At 45.4% G+C, this 25,381-nt stretch overlaps 1 protein-coding gene across 2 annotated transcripts in view; it reads right to left on the bottom strand.

Annotated features, from left to right (window-relative positions):
* EOGT (EGF domain specific O-linked N-acetylglucosamine transferase) overlaps window positions 1–13,102 on the bottom strand; it is a 265,331-nt gene extending 252,229 nt beyond the window's left edge. The window contains exon 1 of one of the 2 annotated variants that reach the window (XM_085624778.1): window positions 12,873–13,102. The gene's annotated coding sequence lies outside the window, so the exon portion shown is untranslated. The remainder of the gene's footprint in view (window positions 1–12,872) is intronic. The other variant, XM_085624779.1, reaches the window with a different exon arrangement.
* Between the last annotated feature and the right edge of the window lie 12,279 nt (window positions 13,103–25,381).

The following is a 25,381-nucleotide window of genomic DNA, read 5'->3' on the forward strand; positions in this document are numbered from 1 at the left end:
GATGGATTGGGGGAGGGAGACTCCAGCTGTAATTACTGGGGCCCTTTACAAAGCAACAATGTCTGATATTGCTTTGTATCTTATAAAACTGATAAAGTGTTGTTACATAAAAAAATAAATCTGAAACTCCAACCAAGCAGAGAGAGAAGTTTCCGAACAGTACATAAAAGAGTAAAACACTGTAATGGGAATACCTGAGGCAGAGCATACCATTGCCGCAGTTGCCTGCAACTTCTGGTGTTCAATTTTGGAATGAATATTTGCGGTAGTTTTTTTTCTAGAGGAAATCATCCTAACTTGCAAGAAGGCCAGGGTAGGGTAGGACATCTTATCAATGTTGCATATACACTATGCTTATGTTAATAGTGTAACGCTTGTCTGTGTCAGCATTTCGCTTCCTTTGTCATTTGCCTAAGAGACTTCAATTACAGTAGACTTGCGTTTGATGAAAATGTTTCCTCCAAAGACTGCTGTATGAATGCTGTTTTGTTGGTGTTGGGTGGTTCAATTTTGTATTCTCCGTTCCTCTCCCTTTTCCCTGCTGGGGATCCCTAAAGCTTGACGTCCTCGAATGGGTGACCGTGCCTTTTCTATAAAATGAGTACTGTGTGGAACAGTTTGCCTCTTTCAATTATTTCCATAGGTAAACTTCTGCAATTTTGAAAAACATTCTGTACGCTGGCTGTGCAGCCAATAGCCTTCAAACCATTCAAGTAGCACCACAACAAGTTTGGTTAAGTGGGCTCTAGAAATGGTAAGGCCCATTAATCATTTATTTCCAAAACTGGCTATGGTAGTAAGATTCGCCTCCTAAAGTTACAAAAATCACTAGGGCATACCCTGCTTATTATTGTTACATAGGGCTGGGGTAACGAGCAAAATCAACACATAAAAAAAAATGCCCCTGTACATAACGCAGTCATTCATGAGTTACGCAATCCTATTTATCTTTCTGCAAACAATTGACAAAAAGGTTAAAAAAAGAATGATGACGAGAGCAATTAGATACAGAAAACAATCTTATTTTCTACATATAAAGGAAACAATACCCAAATAATACAGGCAAACCCCCATACGTGCCCCCATAAAGGGAGTCACACAAACCCCATCATACATCCCATCTAAAACACACAAATACATTCAGCCCATCTCAAATTTTCAAAAAGGAAAAACGATTTCACTAACAAGACAGACTCACAAAAAAGCTCTCCTATGTTCAAAAAAGCTCTCCTATGTTTGATCGCTACTCAGGGATTATCAATGGATGTCATTTGATGAGACCACATTCACAAATGAACAAAAGGGTACAGCAACAAAAGGGAAACTCCACAAAATCAACACAGAAAGACCCAAAACAAGATGAAATTGATACATAAAGCATTGTTTCCGTTTGGTTGTTGCCATAGAACTTCGTTTTAACAAGCTGCAAATGAATGTGATTTCTACACTCTGTGTAGTCCTATGAAAGTTTCAAGACAGAGATCCTTGCTAAACTCTCCATACTGTATGCTCAGAACAGCCCTCTGGGCCTGGCCTTGGCATCCAGAGCCCTCAAGTGCCACAGACTCATGCTTGAGTGTGGGCACCAGAATAGTACCTGTGCCATGGGTAGGAGGAAAAGGCCAATTGGACGAAAATCAGTTTGAAGATCATTGTAAAAATTAATTACATTTCTATATCAGGACCGGAGGCGAGTATTAGGCTTTAACATTTCCCATATGTTATTAACCAGCACCCATCAAATGTTATATATCAACATTAAAACTACATTTCCCATGAGTCCTTGAGAAAAAGGCAAAACAGTTCATTCTATCAGAATGGCGTATGCCCCTTCAATATTCCACAGAGACGCTCTATCCTCTTTCTTCACTGCTCCAGCAGCCTCTGATAAGCGCTTTCTCACACTGTATTCTGAGCATTGCCTGTCGCGTGTTTTTCTAACGTGTGCCATTCCTTTGCAGCGCGGCCGTAGGAACGTTCTTGCTCTTAGATGGCTGCTTTCCCTTTAGTTAAGGCTCTTGGCGCTGCTCGGTCATCCGACGGCGGGGGGAGGGGGGGGGGCGCACATACTAATCAACACCCTCAGAACGTTCCTACCCCCTGGACGGTCGACACATCATTTTCACCCCATTCTTTTGAAAGGTGAAGCTTGTCCGGCCACGTCTGTGTATACTGGGGCAGTAATAACATTATTTTCAAATTCCTTCTTCTATTTTAAAGAGCCACCACCTGCAGCTGAACGCCCGTTCCGCGGGTAAGACTGGTCTCCAGTGACACATATATTCAGGGGCACGTCCCAAGTGGCTCAAATCGGTTCCCTACTAATTAAAGGGAGTGCTGGCCCCAAGGCCTGTTTGGACCTTTTGTTCAATTCCTCATGGGATTAACTGCAAATTACTGGGATCCCCAGATACTTATTCCCCAGTCTTAACTCCCCATTGACGACCATTTCAGCCAAGCCATGGGTGCCTCTATTTTTAAGGCTGTGTCTCGGGTTATTGCGCCATTGAGAAGAAAATTCTCCAGCCTCAGGCTCAATGCCAAAAAAACCCTTGAACCGAAGGAAGACTTATCTAGGCCTCAGGCCCCAATAATTCCAGGAAAGCACTCCTCATCAATTCCAGACAGTAAGTGCAAGCGTGCAGACTATCAAAGGGTTAACTTTGACGCCTTTGCGCACCTTAAAAAGGCTTTCATGGACTCCCAATCTTCCCCTTCTGACTCTGAAGTCCCAGGCATTTTGGGAGATCCCTTCTTCCCTCCCTCCTTCTCAGACTCGGGGGACGGGGACGACTCCCCTAATGCCTCTGATGGGGACGGAGACTCTGGCAGGTCATGGCATCTATCTGGTGATCCTCTGTCCTCGGGGAATGATACCAAGGCAGAGCCGGCCCACCAAGATGCAACCTCAGACAATACGCCCGAGTCTTCCGCTAGTGGGTATACCTCAGGTGGGCTAGTGGGTATACCTCAGGCGGGGCTGGGCCCCCCCTCACGCAGCGACAGTTGCTGGGTTTGGAGGAGGCGGGTGTACGTACTGTAGGCAATCGTTACAAGGATAAAGAATGGCTCCCGCTGGCTGAGTTTCTTACATACCATGAACTCCCCCGGGTCAGTTTTTAAACTGTCATAAGCTCCGTGGGGCTGTGTCGGAGGTTTGGGGTGCAGCCTCTGGCGATCCGGACACACATCCGGCCCTGGAGGCGATGGTGACTTTGATACGCTGGCTTTATCTGGCCATAAGAGAGCTGGCGCTGAACGAGCTTCCGGGTCAACGGGAAAGATGGGAGAAACTGTTAATGCGACCATTGTCGGATAAGGAATGGCGGAAAGTTCTAATGAGCCCAAAAAAGATCTCCAGGAATACAGCCTTTAAGGTCCTTCAATTTAACATACTGCATAGGACCTATCTCACTCCACATAGGTTGAAGGTGGTTTATAATAGAGACCATCGGGCCTGTGCTAGGTGCACATTGGGGAACGCGGACTTCGATCATATGATCTGGTACTGTCCGCTGCTTTCCAATTATTGGACCACGATTGTGATCTGGTTAATAAAATATTGGATCGCTCCTTGCAGTGCAGCCCTGAGTTTTCTCTGTTGGGCCTCTTCCCGAGACCCAAGGCCCGTAAGTTGGGGCACAGATTTGTAGATCTGGCCTTCCTCCTGGCCAAAAGGAGAATCGCGCTTCATTGGAAAGCAGGGAATCCGCCACTGGTTACCAGGTGGGAGGCTGACGTAACCTGTTGGGTACGGGCTGAGGAACGGGTGCTAATCGCTGAAGATAAGATCACCAAGCGGCGTAAACCATACGTAGAGCCCTGGGGTGACATCGCCAAATCGTGGGACACTCATCGTGGAGTGGGACTCAGAGGACAGGGGGACTGAAGCTTCAGAGTAGTTGTGTGAGGGCGTTTGCCCTGCTTGCCCTGGACTGTGGAGGGGATTGGCCCTCTTCTCTGGGCACTCTTTTTGGGGCCCATGCCCCCGTCCCCCCCACCATCCGCCTATACTGTTGACAGTTGGCTCATTCTTTGCGGCTGAACCGCATAGTCTCCTGGCAGTTAGTTATTAGTTATTTTTTTTTAGGCAGTTTGGATAAGTTTCCTTTTTTTGTTCATGTGCGAAAAGATTATTTGTGTGTGAAGAAGGCCGGCTGCGCGTCGGGGTGTTTCCTTACTATTCAGATTATATGGCTCCTTTCATTTGGGAGTCCCAGAGAGGTCGCTTATAGCCTAGCATTTGATTTGGGCAATTAATAGTACCATTAGGCTGGTAACTGCTTATGTGTGCATGGTACTGGACTTGCACCTCCCATGGGGTGGCGGACCTGAGCGCGCGGATTCGACATGCGGCGTAGGAGAGATGTAAGAACTAATTGTGTATACGATCGATAAGTATAGATAAAGATTGCACGAGCATTGAAGAATGGGTTCTGTGCTAAATGAAAGGGTGACACCCTGTCCCTTGATAGGTGATTATGTCTTTACACTGTATTCTGTTATTATATTTATGAGTATGGTGGCAACGCTATTATGATGGAAATGCATTTCTGTAATTGAAGTACGTTAACGTCTTTTTAAAATTTAATAAAAATAAGATTAAAAAAAAAAAAAAGACGCAGGCTCAGACATGTTGGATCCAGATGAGCTTTTACATTCACACTCCTCAGAATGCTCCCCGGCACCGAAGGTGGCCGCGTATATAGCAGGCCGTTTGCGAAAGCCATAGGACAAAGAAGTCAGGAGTTGTCTACGAGTCTTATCTCCCAGACCTGCTTTGGAGGGCAAAGTAGCCCTCACTCCAGAGATTGATATCACAATGGCTACTTTCCTGGCAAAGTTTGTGCAAGATCCCAAAAAGGGAAAAGATCGTTCTTGACGCTCATGCCAAGACAAACTACTTGATGTAGCAGGACCCCGTCTAAGATCCTGGACATGGCCGAAGATGCCAAAGCATCCGGCTCTCTAATTTCTCCTAATGCTCAGTCCAGCTGGGTTCAAAGAGTCATAATGTTTTAGGGAAATGCGAACTGTGTGATATCCACAGAACGATCCTTATTGATTAAAATCGATCCCAAGATCGGAGAACTCGCAACATCGGAGGCAGGGCCTAGAGCAGAGGGAAGTAAGTCTCTTCAGAGATCCTTTAATTCGAGAGTTGGGCAAGTTTGTGTATACTTTCAATTCTTTGGGCAAAGCCCAGACTTCCATCAAAATAATTTTTATGCCCGTATTTGTGCAGGAGCCAGCCAGGGAGGCGCTTGGCCGGTCGTGCTTCTCACTAAGTCTCCTTTAACGGTGCAGACTCTCGCAGAGGGCAGTGGCAGGATCCTTCCAAGTTTGTCAGTTTCTACCCCAGCAGGAGCTACCCCAGACGGAGGGGTGCTAGAGGAAGAGGCAATGACACCTATAATACCCTCTAAGGTGAGTGTACAAGACTCAGAGGGAATCAAAGTTGGAGGCTTCTCACACAATTGGGAATCTCTCACCTCAGATGCTTGGGTCCTTTAAAATATCAGAGGTTTTCAAATAGACTTCTGCAGCTCTCCAAACCAACCACTCTATTCAAAGTCCCTGTTTTTGTTCCGGTTCAGTTGGAATTAATAGACATCAAGATTTGTCAGCTCTTGGAGAAGGGCGTGATCGTCCCAACAACCCTACATCGCCAAGGTTTTCTCAGAAATCTCTTTCTGGTAGAAAAGAGAGATGGGAGTCAACCCCCCATTATCAAACTGAGGGAATTCAACGAGTGGCTGATTTTTCTCCACTTCAGGATGGAAGGTATCCATCTTCTCAGGGATCTGTTGCAGGCTAACGATTGGATGGTCCGACTGGATCTCAAGGATGCCTATCTCATGGTTTCCATCTTCACCCCCACCCCCACTGCAGGCAGTTCCTGCAATTTCAATGGAGGTCACAGATATTCGAGTTCACCTCCCTTCCTTTCGGACTATTTACCGCTCCATGGTTTTTTACCAAGGTGGTAAAACCTGTGGTCGAACACCTGAGAGCTGGTGGCATCAGAAAAATAGTTTACCTAGATGATCTTGTCATTCTCAATCATTGCCCGAGATGCCTGTCTCATCACTTACAGATGAATATTAATCTTTTGGAGTCTCTCGGTATTGTGTTCAATGAGGATAAGTCATACTTGCTTCCCTCCCAGAAACTACAATTTTTGGGGTTTGTGGTGGACTCGGTCAAGGCCACTCTGAGTCTTCCCTCTTGCAAGCTTACCAAGACAAATCATAAGCTCAGTAAGACTCTGGCTAGACCTATGATTTGCCTGTGAAATCTGGCTCATATAGTGGGCCTTCTCTAATTGTCAGCCATTTTTCCAGGCCGCCTGCACTACTGGGCACTGCAACGCCCAAAGATTTTTTGTCTGCAACAGGGTCTCACTTATTCCCAATCCATTCCCCTCTCGGAAGAGGCAAAGGAGGAGTTACAATGGTGGGTCTCCCATAAGGAGGCATGGAACGGCGGAGCCATTTTTGGTTGCCAAACTGACCTTGTGATAGAATCAGACGCCAGCGGATTGGGTTGGGGGCAAGATGTGGGGCATTCTACACAGGAGGAAACCGGTCATCTGCAGAGCAGATCCTTCATATCAACTGCCTGGAATTAAAAGGAGGATGTTTAGCTGTGAGATGTTAGACCAAGGACAGGGCCCAATGTTGCGTGCTTCTCAAGACGGACATCATAGCAGCAGTCCGATACATCAACCACCTAGGTGGAACGGGATCGAAGACTCTTTCAGATCTAGCTCGCGCCTTTTGGAACTTCTGCCGGGCCTACCAGATATCTGTCATAGCAGAGCATCTTCCAGGGAATTCCAATCAGGTGGCAGATTGCCACTCCCGACACTGGCAGGACGTCAGTCAGTGGAAACTTGATCTGGTGAGTGTTTCAGGACCTCCAAGCTCGATGGGCCCTTTCACCAGCGATCAATTCAATAGGCACTGTAGTTGGCGGCCGGATCCCAACGCAGAATCGACCAATGCATTTCTCCAGGACTGGAGCGAGGAGAAGGTCTATGCCTTTCTCCCATTCGCGATGATCATGAGGTTGACCACTCAGGTGTGGTGACAGCGGGCAGAACTAATGGTCACTACCCAGATTTGGAGATCTCAAGCTTGGTTTCCACTTCTGATAGAACTTTCTTGGGATTTTCCAATCCCTCTACCCGTTTCAGGATCTCCTCCGGGATCCCCAAGGGAATCCACATTATCTGGTGCTAGCGTGCTCTATCCATCTCATGGCGGCTTACATGGAACACCCAGGAATTTCTCAGAAGGCTGCCGCATTGCTCACCAGAGCCTGGGCGGATAGCACAAATAAGAGATACAGCTCTGCCTGGTCATGATGGCTTGGTTGATGTCATCAATGGCAACTGGATCCTGTGGGAGCAAACACTGTCTGCATTCTGAATTTCCCAGCTGCCTTAGCCTCCGAGGGTTAGGCTTATGGATCCACTAACACCTTTAGATCTGCCGTTTCGGCCAGCCATGTGCAGACAGATGGGTGCCCGATTGGGGAGCATCCTCTGGTCTGTAAACTTCTCAGTGGCATTAGATTGTCTGTCCTACCGGAGCCCGTTAATCAAAATTGTTGGACTTTAATAAGGTTCTTTGTTTGTTTAAATCATGGCCCTATAATAAGTACATTTCTAGGAAGCAGATGTTGGCGAAACTAGCCACTCTGCTGTGTTTGATCTCCTGCCATATGGTTTCAGATGTAAGAGCCTTAGATGTAACAGGTAGAGTATTCACTCCAGAAGGAGTAACTTTCCATATTTCCAGAGAAACAAAAATGTAATTCAAGAATTGTATCATATCCAGCATTTCCAGATGTTTCAAAGTTATGTGTAGTTGGAGCATTAAAGGCTTATGAGTCTATGACAGAAGATTTACATCCTTAGGGTGAAAGACAATTACTCATTGCTCTCACTAAACTTCACAAGGCAGTTTCTTCCGCTACCATCGCTAGAAGGGTCCGATGAGCCATGTAAGATGCAGGTATTGACATCTCCCAGTTTGGAGCTCATTCCGTGAGGGGGGCCATGGACTCCAAAGCTTTTTCATTGGGTGCTCAACTTGAGGATATTCACAATGCAGCGGATTGGTCCTCAGATTCTACCTTCAAAAGATTTTACTTCAAGCCAGTTACAAATCTGGAGTCTTTGGAGGTGGAGATGCTTTAAACTCGCCTAATCATCACCTCCGGTCCCAACATAGAATGAAAAATGTCCTAGCTCTCATAACAGAAAGTTCCAATTCTATTGAGGACTCAGAGGTGAGGATTAGCCCACCCCTTTCTGATTTGGTTACTACACTCAACCGATATAAGATACAGGTAGAACGTTGAAGCTGTCCAGTTAATGAATATGTACCATTTTACAGGATGGCAGATTGCTTCATGATTTCTGGCCGTTGATATGTTTGCTTGCATACTGTACTTTTCTGGCATCAATTCATGACCTTTGTGTGGAAATTGTTGTGGCAACAAAATCGCACTTTACTTACTTGTCTTCTTGGGGACGGATTCAAATAGAAAAGGAGTGATCCGATCCATTGAGAGATCGGTTGTGTTCACACAAAGATAGAGGACGTTAGAGCATCTTCGTGGATTATTGAAGGGCATACGCTGTTCTGATTGAATGAACTGTTTTGTCTTTTTTTCCAAGGACTCATGGGAAATGTAATTTTAATTTTGATTATGTATATATATATATACATACATATATACACACACACATTATTTGTATATATATATATAATATTTGATGGTTGCTGGTTAATAAAAAAGGAAAAAGTTAAAGCCTAATCCTCGCTTCAGAGTCCTTAATAGAATTGAAACTTTCTGTTACGGTAGCTAGGAAATTTTTCATTATACAGTGCATTGTTCATTAAAATATATTATACTACAGTACAATGGTAACAAATATGGTTTCTAATTTAAAACCCATACAAATAATTACAATCTTGTAATTGGTTCTACGAAGGCTAAATTAAAAAAAAACAGACTTTCCGGACTAGGTGTAGAGAGGATGAAAAGGTGTTCATTAGCACCTAACTATCAGTTACTCGGTTTTCAGGTGGCATACACCATAAGCAGGCGTTTATTAATTTCAGCTAAAACTAGGTCACGTTTGCAACAATGGAACTGGACATATATTGTCATTATGTTTGATAAATGTTAAAAGGTTCTAGTTTAAAAAAGATCCACAATAGTACAAATACCCACAGGTTACAAGGTGTAGAAGGATGTGGCCTAACGGCTGGAGCGGTCGACCTCGAAGCTGGGGAACCAGGCTCGAGTCTTGGCTGGGACGCTCAACATCCTGTGATTCTGGGCCAATCACTTGTGCTCCCCGTGGCTACCAAAAATGAGTGTGTCTGTCTGTAACGTAACTGGTGCTACTGTAAAGCGCTCTGATACCTTCAGGTCAAGTTTGAGCTATATAAAACTCTTAAAAAACTTTTTATAAAAGCTACATCAACAGATATTCTTAAAAATTACTGTGCATTCATTTAACATTATGCCTCCAAAGAGATACAGCTGCTTCTAAAATAAGTAGAGCATGTGCAATACAGGCAGGTATTACGAGTTAATTAATATAAGTTGAAATGGAGAAAAGAAGTGGGGATACTGGGCCATGACATCTTCCTATTGCGAAAGGCATGCACCGCTAGCGAAAGAGGGATTAACTTGCTTCAGTACAGATGACAAAGCACCACAGTACGAGACATTGAGTCCTGCAGCGAAGAATTGCTGGTACTGTCCTGATAGGCTCTTGCATATGTGTAAGATGCAACAGCAATGTCAATGCAACCTGTTGCTGTGTGGGAGCAGCATAAAGAAGTGCCTGTGGCTGGCCTTGTGAAATAATGCAGTAGATGTGAGATCAGTTCTGGCACCGCTTTGCAAAATAGGTTTTGAGCAGTGCCCTCTTTAGATGTTTTCATGTTCAGAAAAAGCAACAATAGTATTAACCGGCGAGTTACAGGCTTCTAGCAGTTACATTTTTAAATTATGACTTCCAGATTAGGAACCACAGAGGTAATTTTAGACTGGCAGATGTTTCCCCTTCCTCACTGACATTCATCCGTGTCCCTTCCCAGCTCTCTGGATCATTGCAGCTCTGCTTTCAGTCCTTGGTGTAGAAATGAAAAGAGTGAATCAGAGAATTGGGCCTAAAACCTGACTCGGCTATAGACTTCAACTGTTTTTCTCAAGGGAGTCTTTTACACTTATAAACATGGAAATATTTAGACTTTCAAATAAATAGTTTAAAGCAGTGCCCATTTAAGTTGTGGAATTTTATGCTTTCCTTTCCAAAAATGTTAAATGAAGAAATGATGCTGAGAGTGCACGACAGAAAATGTTTGCTATTCTCACAACATATAACAAAAATGAAATACCCACTTTAGATTTCGAGGTCCTTTTGATACATCATAATATTCACTTCAGCCAATTTCGCTGTGGGGATACTGGATTCCCTGGTGGCGCACGAAATCAAACAAACCAGCTATCATCGGTTTATTTAGTTACCAAAATTGTGCATGTGCGGTCTATGTCACAATTATGAATGCACAGTTTGTGCTCTTTACCGAAGACACGTGCTGGGGGAATCACCAGCTTAGCCAATGTGCATTATTATTATAGTGTTCTAGCCTAACAAACTAGCGGTATGGATCAGCTATTCTATACATGGTTTTAAGTGAGCTGAGTCCCTCCGGGTCTCGGACTCGGTAATAATTAAAAAGAGACATTGAAATGGGTCCCTATCAGGACCTATAGTCCTGTCCTTAACTTTACTGACAAAAACACGTTTCAAATTTCTGAAAAATTAATGTAAAAAATGTAAGGTAATCTATGGCAGCGATTTAGTTCCTGTTTATATTTCACGTTTTGCTTAATCTTGCATTCCCCAAGCGTCTTTGCTATTTCTAAAATGTTGTGTTTCCGTAGTCCGTATGTTTTTTTCTCCATGTAGCACATTACTCTTGGATAATCACGGCCGGCTCTAGGGCGGTGCGACCGGTGCCACCGCACCAGGTGCTGACTTCGCACAGGGGCGCCTGTTTGGTGTTTTGTTAGTTTATATTGTGCCTAAAAGCACCTGCTGCAGCGTTCCTGGCCTCTAGAAATGTCCAGGCAGCAATTAAAATGTCAAGAAACCTCCGGTGTTTAATGTTCTTCCAGGCGAGTTCGAAGTTTAGTGTAATAGAAGGTTTGACTCCAGGAAGTTTTGATTCTTATCACAAAGTGAATGTAACGTAGACAGGTCAGTGGGCTACTGCGTTTGTCAGAGACTCCCTTTTGTTAGTTGCATTTTACAGTGAGCTATTAACTGTCAAAGAACTGCGTGCAGACTTTAAGGTATAGATTAGAGCCTATGGGTTTTCCCCCAGACAAACTGCGTGCAGACTTTAAGGTATAGATTAGAGCCTATGGGTTTTTCCCCAGACTTTCATTATTCTAATGTTGCGAAAAGGGTTCACTTGGGTACTTATCAGTTCTTGTTATTAAAGAGAGCCCCAATCCATTTTCTTACATTTTAAATTCTGAGTTTGTGCTTCTCCAGACCAAGTACTCTTCAACTATACTGCCTACCAATATGGATGACGTGAATTCAGCCCTTGTTATCCTTTGTCATATGTAACATGTACACTGATTTACACACCTATGATTGATAGTCTCTGTGTAATGTGTGCCTTATGTACAGTGCTCTGACAACCTTCACTTTTATGAGTGACGCTATAAAATGTATTAAATGCATCTGAGAAAGAGTGGTTATGGAGACTGTTAAAGGGTGGCGGGGAGGGAATCTGTGGCGGAGGTGGTCATGGGGGGGGTATAGCAGAAAAGGGGGCACCAAAAACATTGTCGCACTGGGCACCACCAGTGCTAAAGCCGGCCCGTGGATAATGCATTCTGTGAGCTGAGCTGCCTCCGGGTGCCACTTTTGAGAGATCTGAAGTGGAGGGTGAAGGCAGTGGCACTTTCTCACAATGCCTTTAAGCGAGTCAAAAAGGTGTTCCAAATACATGGTTATCCAATCCTTGGCCTCTTTGCAGAGTGCACAAAGTAATGGTCACAGGTGTCAGTTGCACTTGAGATTCTGTGCAAATGGGTTTACAGTGAGTATGCAGTTGACAAAATACTGACAAGGCGAAAGTAAAAGAAAATGCAGCGTTTGCAGATGTGTGTTGGGGTGAGACAAGGAACAGCATAAGAAGAGAGTGGCAAGAGAGTGCTAAAGAGAAAAAAAAATATGCAAATCAGTCTTGACCCCCCTGCTCCTCGCTTTAGGTGTATGTCAGCTGTAGTGTCATATCTGAGTGCAATTACATGAATAGGGATCACATAAACTTAGTTTACATATTTAAGCCACGCCCTTAGGTACATAAGCCACGCCCGTAGGTAGATTGGTCACGCCCTTTTCAGAGCACCCTACACTTTTTTCATCCCACTTAAATCCGCTTGTTAAATACTGAGTGGGAGAGCAGCTCCTTCGGAGCAAGCCGCTTACCCGCGCTGTCACGTATACAGCGAGTTCCTGTTCCTATGAAGTTGCAATCTGTGGGTGTGAACACATTGAAAAAGTGTCACTTAATAGAAATCAGTAACTACATGCTCCCTTCGACAATGACATTTTAAAAGTCTGTTTCTGCCCTCCCTCCCGTGTAGCTCTACTGCGTCCTCCTGCAGATCCGGCTCCCGCTGCTGCGCGCGCTCTGCCGCCTCTCTCCCTCCTCCGCCCGTGCCTGCCCAGGGCTGTCCAAACCTCGCGGCGACAGCTGCTTCCCTGGGGCAGGTGGAGGGCGGTACCTATTAAGACTTGTGTGCCGCCGAGCACCCACCTGATGCAGCTGCAGCGCCGCCGCCCCCGGCTCTCTGCCATCCGCCGGGAGAAGAGGGAGGAGCCAGGCGTCACAACCGGCCGCCCGGCTCACCGGAAACTGAGCCTTCCGGGCCCGCCGAGCGGGGTGGGCGGACAAACCGTGAGAAAGGAAGCATCAGTTCTCCGAAGGCAAGTATGTGGAAGAAGAGATGGAAAGAAGTGTCAGGCAGCCCAGACCCCGACCTCAGCGGTGCAGCTCCTCCCCGTTGGGCGATAGGCAGGAAATGGGGATTATGCAGCCTCCAGACATTAGGTTCCAGAGACCACACGAATGATTGCTAACTAAAGATTTATACAGACCACTCGATTCCTTGTAGTAGCGTAGCAAGGATGCCATGGGCCCTGGTGCAAGCAAGAGCAAGCATTGGAAATGCAATCGGTCTCACATTTGTTTTGAGTTAGAGCTATTGGCATTGGCAATTCCTCCTCCTCTCTACCTAACTCTCCTCCTGTTCAATCTTGGATGAATAACCTGAATTTACTGAATAACAAACTTATCGTAGTTGACAGAGCTAAATCCCTTGGTGTCATTCTCAACAAAAAGCTCAATCTACACACACACCATTGCAAAGAATGCACGCTACCAACTGCGCCTTCTCTGGGGGATTCGACATTTCCTTCCAGAACAAGACCTAAAAACCTTGGTCCAGTCTCTGGTCCTGTCTATTGGACTATTGCAACTCTCTGCTTACTGGCCTACCCAAATCTCACCTTTCCCCTCTCAAATCCGTACTCCACTCTCGTTTTGTCTTTGGGGCCAAAAGAAGTGACCACATCATACCCATCCTTTTTTCTCTTCAATGGCTTCCCATTGAAGCAAGATCAATCTACAAACTTGCCTGCATCACACACAAAGCCCTGTACACTTCCTCCCCTCGATACCTGGCAAAAAAGCTTAAAATCTTTGGAGGCTTTAGACCTTCTCGTAATGCCGAAAAATTCCTGCTTGAGCCCCCCACCTTCAACAAGCATTTGCAATGCAATAGGTCTCGCATTTACACGAGTTTGAGCTATTGGCATTGTAAATGACATTGCCTTTTATTTATATTTTGGTTTAAAAATAGATAAAAGGCATGGTCATTTACAATGCCAGTAGCTTAAACTTGTGTAAATGCGAGACTTGTTGCATTGCAAATGCGTGTCTGCATTGGGACGTGTGATGTGGCATTGGAATATCCTCTGGGTGGAAAGCAGCAAGCAACCAACCTCCCTACAAGGTGTGACAAATCGAAAATCTGTGCACCTGTTCTTACTGTTAATTGCCTGTATGAAGGAGACATTAATTCCAAACCCACAAGAAAACCGTGCTCTTTACAGAAACACATGCAATGCCCTCCCAAGAAGGGGGATAAAAGAAAACCAACTTTTCAACATGTGTGCATTTTCAAAATGTTAGTTAGTGAGAGACAGACACGAGTGTCTTTCCGTAAACGCGGAGGAGATCATTGTTGTTCCTTACAAAGAATCAATAGTGTTGAATACATTGTGGTGGTGGTGGTGTAAAATCGGAAATATATATTTTTGCTTTTAATCCACAATTGGCAGAGGCGTCATGGGGAAGCAAACAGTGCAGTTCTGTCTGTGGGGTGTAATGCTAGATACATTTTTTTTGGGCGGGTTTGACACTAATGGAGGCGTGTATCAGTTGATGCATTGGCGTAAATGAAGAACAAACACCGGGGTGCGCATTCCCCCACTGTAGAGAAGCCCCCCCCCCTCCCCCCGGAGGTGTTTACAGCTCACCAGTGTTAAAAACAGCTCAGCAGGGGCACAACAGCCGCCTGTACCAGACGTGCACGTCCAACCTCAGCAGCACGGGGGTAGGGGCCTGAGGATGCCTACGGCATTGTTCTTCCTAAGGCCTCTCGGCGCACACATCTTACTGCCAGCATGTGTCAATTACAGCGTTACAGACCCACGCATGCGTGGACACGCTTCACAAATACTTGTGATATTGGGGACTTGACCCCCATCAGTAGTGGCGAGGTCTCTTTGAGTACGCCCCTAAAACAATTAATTTCTAGCGACACCAGTAGGGGTCTCCTAAGAAAGGGTTTGGCAACCTGCACTCGCATGTTTTTTGTAAAATGAATCGCTCCTGTGGTGAGGAGGCTTCATGGCACTATTTCCAAGGCCAGTGGAATTATGAGAGTCTGCCTGCGCCTGTGGTGTTTTCCACATAGTTATGGACTTGCCACATTTGACGCACAATCCATTATCTGCAGATTTGAACCCCCAAAAATATTTCTAGCTGAAACGTATCAAAAGTTATTACAAATGTGGCTACCGCGGTTGCCACAAAGTGGAGGACCCTTTGAAAACATTGACTGGTCGCCTTCCGTTGCTTATTGCAGTATCTGGGTGTTAAACGGATACTCGCGAATGAGCGTTTTATTCAGACAGTGTTAGCATTTGTAAAAATAACCATGTGGAGAAATAATTAACAATACAATCACAAAAGGTGTTGCATTATGCTGAATAATGTGCCTTTTCTTGTTGTATAATTTAATTAACCCTGCCGCATAATTCCAGCCTACATTACGCCCCTAGGCACACAGCACTCGGACACCACTCATTGGTTTCACAGGTACTGTAAGGGTACCTCTACTCCCAGCGATGTTCCTGTGTGCTCGCCTCGGTATGTGGCACTTCTATTTCTGCAGTCCAAAAGGTTGTGTTGGCAGCGGCAGGCCGCTTTGTGTCTGTCAAGGAAGTGATATCAGTGAGCTGGGACCTCAGTGAGCTGGGACCGCAGATGCACAGAGACAAGTGTTTGGACGAATCCAAGCTCGGCAGGGGAGGCGGTCACAAACATACATACCTTACAGCCTTTTTCTGATTATCTCATGGCCCTCCGAATCACTTGCAATGTTTGCCAGAGTCGCAGGTTTGTATTGCCACTAACTGGAGATATGTGTCAAAGTGGCACGATCCACGAACCCCCCCCCCCACACATCGGAATGGTATGAGCCGAGCTGCACAGCTGGACTGACAACCTAAGGAGTGATGCACCCTAAGTAGGAAACACGGAAGTGGCAGTTAGAGCAGCGCTGACCTGCACCCCTGGTGGATGGACCCGGCCCTGCCGCTCATCCCCCACCAGACAACCTCAAAGAGCAGAGTGCGTTTTGGGGTGCGTGGCAGCAGAGGCAAGAGGACGAGAGAAGAGGAAGAAGGTGAAGCAGAGGTGTGTTTTATCGGGGGGGGGGGGGGGGGAATGCGCCTGAGGGAAGTAGTGCACAATCTACTTGGAGAGTGGAGAGGAGTGCACGGAGTGGGGAGAGAAGGAAGGAAGGTGGAGAGGTCAGAGGGAGAAAGGAGGTTATATAGGGAGGGAGTAAAGGAAGTAAAGGTTGGGGTGAAAAAAGTATGAAATAAGAGGAACCGCGGGGCAAAGGAAGGAGGAAGTGCAGACGAGCTGATAAACGGAGAAAAGAAGAGGCATCGGAGGTCAGAGAAAGACCCACGGTAGACGAGCGAGTAAAACCAGTGGTCGAAGTAGATTAAAAAGTAAGGGAACTGTGACGCTGTGCACAACGGGGGCCGTGCAAGGGGGCGGGGTCAAAGGCGTGGCTAAAACCACAAAATATTCTGTAACCTTCACCTTCAGGTGTGTACATATAAAATATCACACCGCTTAAATGTAACCAGGCTATAGAGCATGATTCAAAGGCAATGGATGAGCCAATAGTCTCAAAGGCGCGACCTATTGGCTTTGCCAATGCTTGTTGTACAGGGGGGGGCGGCGGCGGTTGCGAGGTGTGTGCACGCGTGTTAGGAATCCGCGGATGCGGTGAGGGGGGTCGGCAGCGGCGGGGTGTGTGCGCGCGCGTGTGTCTGTCTGTGTGTGCGTCTGCGCAAGCGCGTCTCAGAAGCGCGTCCACAGACCCCGACCCCAATCGCTATCACTGCGCGTGCCCCGGTCTGTCTCCCTTGAGAGGCATCTCGGCGACAATAGGTCTCGAGAGCGAGACCTAAAAAGGAAAGATCGATGGCTCAATCCTTCTCAGGCAGTGCGGTCAGAATCTGGAACTCGCTTCCTCCACTACTCCGTACCACCACCTCTATCCGGACTTTCAAAGCCGACCTGAAATCCTTTCTCTTCCAAAGTCATCTCCAGAATTAATGCAACCCTTTTCATGCCCCTCAAGGAAGTTCTTACAAAGTTGTAAATCTGTAATCTATGCCTGTGCGTTCCGAATCCTAGTGTGCCTTTTGACTTTTGTGTGACTGCCATCTACTGTTTATTTCACTTTTTCTTCTTCCTTGTTGTATTTTGTAACTTGTAAGCAGGGCTTTAAGTGGGCTGGGTCTCACTGGGTCTGAGCACCGGCAGGTTTTTTTTAAGGGTGCCTCGAAACGGGTCTCTATCGGGCTCCGTTTTGTGCCCTGCCACAGGCGGTCCGTTTTTTTTCCGGACTGCAGTGACAGCAGGCACATTGCTGTGTGCGCGTGCTCACTAGTGGAGAAGTTTGTCATGCCAGGAGAGCGTTGTAGTGGAAGGGAAATCCTTTAAAGAGAGTCATTTTCTCTCTGGATTACCCTTCTCTTTTTGAAACTCAGGAGCAGCAACATTGTCGTGATGTCACCAGGGCTTTAAGTGGAAGTTTTTTCAATATTATATACACGCCATAGTTGCTGCTTATTAATCTTATGCAACTAGCAACCATTGACAAAGCCAATAGTCCTGACTTGTAGGTATGATGTGACTTGTATCTTATCTGGACGCAATGACAGGAACAACAAAATACAAGTTGGGCGGCACACTGTGCTGAACACAGATTTTTAGCTTACGAATTTTAAGCCACACCCTTAATTGCAGTGACCACGCCCCTTTGAGAGACCCCCCCAGTTTTTTCATTCCACTTAAAAGCCCTGCTTGTAAGTATGTACATTTCCTCATGTAACGGTCTTGGGTCTAATGTAAAGCGCTCTAACATCTTTGGGTAAAGTCTGTGCTATATAAAACTGCGTTACAACAAACAAATGATGGACGGAATGCTGACAATGCAGACATTCTCCCCCAGTCAAGAGATCTGGGTTAAATCCATCGTTCTTTTGCCCACTACACCACCCCAGTTTAGACATGGCCATATGCAAATCAGTCTTGACCCTGTGCCTCATGGCAACAGTCAAGCCCGAACTGCCAAGCCATGTCTTCCCTGGACCGGAATCAAGCATCCTAGGACCGGTTTCTGGCTATCAGCCGTCATCAGCCAGGATAGCTTGACTTCAGTGGCGTAGTGAGCACGGGTCCCACGTCTGGGAATACCCATCCCACTTAGGGCGAAAAGCGTTACAACAAACAAATGATGGACGGAATGCTGACAATGCAGACATTCTCCCCCAGTCAAGAGATCTGGGTTAAATCCATCGTTCTTTTGCCCACTACACCACCCCAGTTTAGACATGGCCATATGCAAATCAGTCTTGACCCTGTGCCTCATGGGGAACAGTCCAGCCCGAACTGCCAAGCCATGTCTTCCCTGGACCGGAATCAAGCATCCTAGGACCGGTTTCTGGCTATCAGCCGTCATCAGCCAGGATAGCTTGACTCCAGTGGCGTAGTGAGCACGGGTCCCACGTCTGGGAATACCCATCCCACTTAGGGCGAAAAGCGTTACAACAAACAAATGATGGATGGAATGCTGACAATGCAGACATTCTCCCCTAGTCAAGAGATCTGGGTTAAATCCATCGTTCTTTTGCCCACTACACCACCCCAGTTTAGACATGGCCATATTGAGGAAAATAAAAATCTATGAGGCCTATGTGTCCCCATGTGCCCCCCTCAAACGCTTATATGCACATACATGTAACCTATGTATTTCCCCTCCATGGCCTTTCTATCATGATGCTTATGCTATAACGTGGCCTGCCATCATCCAGTCTCCCATGAGAGAAACGACAAATCTGTATTGAGGCCTACACGTTTTTCATCATGTTTTCCTGCATTTTCATGAAGCCCATGTTTATGGCTCAGCCAGAGCCGAAAAGAGGTTTCATGCCTCAGAACGCTCTGAAAGCTGCAGCTACGTATCCTTGGCCTTGCACACTTGGGCCTCAGCCAAAGGGGCCCCGACCGAGGTGCCAAGACAGTATTGAGCACGGTTATCTGCTTACTCTTACTGAAACCACATTCTTGCCTGGTGAAGGAGGAATGAACGCGACCCATCTGCAAGGAGGGAGCCCAGCCCTACTGTCTCTCTTTGTGAGATTGCAAAGCTCACGTCAGTAAAAAGCCCATAGCCCCCATGTAAGGCCTCTGCAGTAAATGAAGAAATAGATGCCACATCGGCTCTTGGTGATGAGCAACCTATGTCACAAATCAGTCCCTGCTCCAGACATCGGATATCAGATAATACAAGATGTGCTGGTCGTCCTGACACTGAAGGCCTCACTCACTGAAGGCCTCACTTCCAGACTTGTCCGGTTGCATAGCAACCCTCCCCACGTCAGTTACACGTCATGCTCGAGTTGAGCACAAGTAAGGCAAAGTTCCAGTACAATTCCAGCAGATCACGCAACCCCCTCCAGGTATCCACCCACACATGACAAATTACCCATTATCATCAAGTGGACGCCCACATGGACGCCCACCTTCACGCCTACTTACACGCCCACATGCTCTTATCTCATTCTCTCTTGCTCTTTTGCTTACGTACAATTGAGAAATGTATATATACTGTACTCTGTGAATAATGTTTTGAGAATATTGAGAATACTTTTGAGTCCCTTTCCAGATCCTTTTTGGTGATGGTAATATTCTCCCTTTGACTCGAGTTATTGGAATAAAGCCCTTTATGAACCTGATACCACAGACTCAGCCTCTTGCTTTATGCATGATCTTATTTATATTTTAAAATTCTGAGAGCGTAATATTTTATTTACCACATAATGGCGCCCGAACAGGGACATCTCTTTCCCCACACGCCGGAGATGAAGGTCCAGTTTTGCCCCCTTCCATAGCCGTGACGGACTTCAAGCGCGCACGTCGCGGGTCTTCCCGCCAACTCCCTCAGGCCAACGAAGGGGACGGACTGCGACCAGGCATCCAGACGAGGCGGTGAGGAACGCAGATTGTCCTACCCAGAGCCCACCTGCGAGAGAGCTGTGTCCGAGGTATACAGAGGCCCACCAGATTCCGAAGTTCCGAAGTATCCAAGTCACGATTCGAGTCCAGTCCAGTCCAGTTTGGTCTAGTCCAGTTCAGTTCCGAGGCCTTCCGTTCCGTGCTACCCGGTGAGTACCGTTGCTGGGGAGGCAGTTAGACGTGCACATTAGGTTGTGCCGGTCAAGACGGGTTTGGGTACACAAATCCGGTCTGCACTGTTTCAGCAGTGTATCTGTACTGTTTAGCAGTATATCTAGTATGTCTTGCATATAATTCAGTATTCTCTAGTGTTAGTATTATGTCAGTAACTAGTTTCCTATTAGTTATCATCGTTCGTTAAATGTTAAATGTTAAATGTTTTAATATGTTTTAAAAATTGTGGTATGAATGAGTGTTCATTATTGTGTTTATTGTAATTTATTGTGTTCAAAATCAAGTAGCAAAGTTTAAAGATGCCGTTCTTTTCAAAATTAAGACAGATCAAAACCAGAAAAGGGGTACTCGAAGAAGCTGTTCCCATTCCACCTAGGGACACTCCAGGGTACTTTATGTATCATAAGCATGGCCTAGATGCCGTATTATTTCTTGATTTATGGGTGGACTACACCAAGGATTTACCAGAAAGTCAGAGGTGGCCCGCAGCTGGGACCTGGGATGCAGATTGCATCATGAGAGTAGAAGAAGAGTTATGGAAAAAGACAGCCAGACAGTCACAGAAAAATGCCATTGAATTATGGCGTAAAGAATTGCATAGACGCACAGAGAAAGCGCTCAGAAAAGAAGAGAAAAGTAGGGAGGATTCAGACAAAGCCCGAGAAAACGTATTAGTTGAGGAAGGTATCCGAGTAAAAGCAGAACAAGTAGACAGACAACGAAACACTCTTATGAAAGAGAAAATGTAGACCAGCTCGGAAGGATGCCATTGAGTTTTGGCGCAAGGAGTCACATAGGAGGACAGAGTAAGTGTTTCACGAAGCAGAGAGAAGTAGACTGGAGTCTGGAAAAGCCAAGGAAAAGATGTTACAGGAGGAAGTGGAGCAGGTAAAATGAGCGCAGGCTGACAGAGAAAGAAATACTGACGTTGCTGGTATTTATCCCGTCCTTTCAGAGGACCTAGCAAGAGTGGCCCCAGTAGAAGGTCCAGTTAGAGTGCCACCGCAAGTACCACGATACATATAATAATGATATAGTAGCCCAAAGGTTCTTGAGCCTCCCACCAAACGAACAGCGCATAGCTGGTGTTTTCATGGTCCAACATTTGATTACGTTGTTAAAAGGGACTTGAGAGGGGTGTAGCTAGGGTAATAGCAACACCTGTGATTTGATGACCCCCCTAATGTACAAAGTGTTAACGAAAAAATAATTAGTGAAAAGTTTAGCTTGAAAAAAGAATTGTGGGTATTTCGAATTTGCAAATTGTTCAAGAATACAGGTTTGTGTTCTTGGTGGTCCAGTGAGCCAATGTGCTGGGTCAAGTCGGTAAGATTATGACCCCCTGAGTGCAAATTGTATGTAAAAATAATTTTTCAATTGGGCGAATTATTGCAGTTTTTATGGAATTGAGTAGTCTTTTTGTCTTTGACAGCTTCAGAGTGAGGAGAAGGTGGGGGCTGTGTAGAGCAGAATGTGATACAGAAATCGGAGACAGATTCTGACCTTGTAGCCAGTGTAGGTGGGGGCCGGTGAGAGGAGCGGAACAGAGGCACTGCTTAGAAAGCTTCTCTGACATCGCATCTGTGTAATGCCTGCAGCCGGAGAGCCTTGGGGGCCAGGAGTAGGAAAAACAAAAAAGATGGCTGGCAGCCCAGGCTCAGGCCGCGCTGAGGGGCTATTTTTAGCTTCTCTGATAAGACAGGGCAGCTGAGAAATGTAAGTCGAGAAAGATTCCCTTGTTCTATTCTGTGCAAAACGAGTGCCCCGAGGAAATGTCTATGGAGAAGATTTGTTTTATTTTTTAGCAATTGTTATATTGCTTCTGGCCAGAAAGTAAAATGTTGCTCTTGCTTGGAATTTTAAGGGCTATATGCCTATATAAAAACGATTTTCAAATTCAGACATTTTTTAATTGTGGCCACAAGCTGCCACCAGTTGCATTGGATAAATGATCCAGTGGTTAAAAGTCTGTGAGGAGAGATGAGAGGTGCGTCTTCGTCTGGGACATTAGGGTACATTGTGTTGACGAAGATGCATAGCTCATTTTTATAAAAGAAAACAAACAGGTTCGTGTGTTCTTCGTTTTTGATTATTATTGCTGATTCTGTGTGTCAGACTTGACACGGTGATTTCAGATGGGGGTGTATAGGGCAGGTAAATCAATTATTGATTATAAGCCTGACAAATTAAGCAGGCCAGAGTGTTCGCCTCTGAGCTGTAGTTACTATAATTGCGCATCGCTGCTCATTTATATATGTTAGTGTAATTGTCTATGCTTTCTGTGCTTGGTATACTGATGGCTTGGCATATGTATTTTATATATGTTTTGTTTTTGTGTTGTATTGACCAGTATGTTTGGCATTAATACAAGTTCTCCTGGGCGTTACAGAGATGGACGTGACGACGTATATCTTTGCGCTGCGCTTGGCTGGAACTTGTTCACAATTACTAAATTTCACAGACATGATATTACCTTTATCATGCTGTCAAAATAGCGGACAACACGTTATCAGTGTATGTCTAATTGGTATTGGTAATGAATAAAAGAAGAAAATAGTTATGCAAGACTTAAATATGTATCACATGACTGCCTTTCTCTTATAGACAGGCAGCCTCGGTCATATGTTTCCAGATTGGACATTAAGGAACCATTATGATCTGTGCACTCGCATCTTACCTCTTGAAAGGCCTGTTTTAAATAAGGACTGCCACCCCAGAGTGACAAATGAGGCTCGGTATTTAGGGTAATGAGAAAATATCTGACAGGATTTCCTTTTTAAAGTTTGCTTTAGTAAGCTCATTCTTGTAAGTGGTGGCCCCAAAAGTTGACTTGTTTTTAAATTAGGCTGTTTATTGTATAGGTGGAAATTATTGCAAAATGACTGATTTTTTTAGCAGATGAATTATTAATTATCAACATTAACAACTGTTCTTAAACTTGGTTTTCCGAATATTTAGGTAATTTAGCATTCCTATTAGGGCCTCCTAGCATTAATATTGACTTCAGGTTGGTGTAGGTTCATGTAATAGGGACATTTGCATATGAGATGTCATTTGGCCAGCTTATGAGCTAACACAATGAGGTTTGTACATTAATTTGAAGGATTTCTCGCCGTTTCAAATACGCTGTGTATCTCCTATAAGTTTGCTTACGCCCAGTAGCTACACACAGGGATTAATAGTGTTGACAAGACACAGGGTTTGATAGTGTTTGACAGCAGTGAAATCTGTTTCAGATTTCCTCCTGTCAAAAAGGGGGGGAAGGAGGAGAATATTGGCTTTCTGCTGGCCCCTGAGGAGGTTCGCTTCCCGCTAGCCCCTTAAGAAATTAAGCCCCTTAGAAATTAGCCCCCTTAGAAATTAAGCCGAGGAAATAGGTATGGTGCTTTCCCCTTTTTCTCATGTTTTATTGTGATCTTTCAGGGGAATTAGTCCAAGCCCCTAATACAGCTTCTACTAAAGTCCTCCCTTGGACACAAGAACACACTGTGGCATTTGAGGAATTAAAGAGAGCTTTATGTCAAGCACCAGTTTTAGCAAACCCTGATTACAACAAATCGTTTATGCTTTTTGTGACAGAGCGGGATGGAACAGCACTATCTGTCCTAACACAAGATCATGCAGGAAAACACGAGCCCTGTGCTTATTTTTCTAGTCCATTAGACCCAGTAGCACAGGCTTTGCCTGCGTGCCTAAAATCAGTTGCAGCAACGGCCTTAGCCATAAGACAAAGTGACTCGATAGTGCTGGGCCACCCTCTGACAGTACAAGTACCACACGCAGTAGAGGTTCTCTTGAACCGGACACAAACACAACACCTGACTGTAGCTAGACTGACAGGCTATGAGCCAACGTTATTTCAACCACACATAGAGATCAGACGATGCAACATACTGAATCCTGCTACCCTTTTGCCCTCCAGTACAGAAAGCGTTTCACCACACGACTGTGTTGAAGTAATACATACCGTGACTAAACCAAGACAAGACTTGACAGACGTTGCACTCCCAGACCCCGACCTAACACTATAAGTTGACGGCTCATGCATGAGGACAGGGGCGGGAGAATTAGTGGCAGCATATGCAGTGACTACTGATACTGTAATAATAGAGACTAAAAGAATAGACATATTGTCAGCACAAGCAGCAGAGCTCATCGCCCTGACACAAGCGTGCATAAGAGCTAAAGCACCTGAGAGTAAACATTTACACCGATTCTGTGGCGAGAAAGAGGTTTCTTGACCTCTCATGGGGCCAAGATACAGCATGGCCCCCATATTCAAGCCCTACTGGAAGCAATACATTTACCAACAGCCATAGCTATCCTAAAATGTAAAGCACATACTAGAGCCACAGATACCATTTCCCAAGGCAATGATCTGGCAGACCGAACAGCTAAACAGACAGCTCAGACCCCACTAGACATGACAAAATCACAGATACTATCACTGTCCAAAGCCATGACAGTTAGGGATCCTTCCAAGGATTTACAAGACATACAGACACATGCTACTATGGACGAATTAAAGAAATGGTCGGAACAAGGAGGGGTACTGACTGATCAGGGTTGGATGAATAAGGGCAAATCCACATGGTTTCTTCCTGATTCGATGGTACAAGTGATTATAAATACCGCACATAGTCCTGCACACTTAGGAGAGAAAGCAATGATAGATAGCTTACAGAATATATGGTTCAACAAGCACCTGCGTGCAGCAGCGAAACAAAAGGTCAGAACATGTATGATCTGTTGCCAATTCAATCCAGGTAAAGGCATTCCGATGGAACAAGGTGGATTTCATCCACCTGACCACCCTTTTGAAGTGCTCCAAATGGATTATATCCAAATAAACAGATGTAGAGGTTACAAATATTTCCTGGTACTAATGAAGCAGGTGTCCCTTCTGTTAGGGTATACCTGGAAATTCCATTGTGTGCGACATCCTGAAGCAGCAGGCCTTGTAGAAAGACATAATCGGACATTAAAAATTTGCGCAGACAAAGGTGTAGATTGGATGGTAGCCCTGCCGGTTGCCCTCTTTTACATGCGAATGGTAGCCCATTCTAGAACAGGCTTATCTCCCTATGAAGTGGTCTTTGGTAGACTACCAAATATGTGGGGCACTCCAATGCCTAAAAGATTACTGATGTTGATAGTAACATGCTGACAGATTACCTGGCTTCCTTGATGTCTGCACTACT

Source organism: Triturus cristatus, chromosome 9 (assembly GCF_964204655.1).
Source record: "Triturus cristatus chromosome 9, aTriCri1.1, whole genome shotgun sequence".
Classification (NCBI taxonomy): Eukaryota; Metazoa; Chordata; class Amphibia; order Caudata; family Salamandridae; genus Triturus; species Triturus cristatus.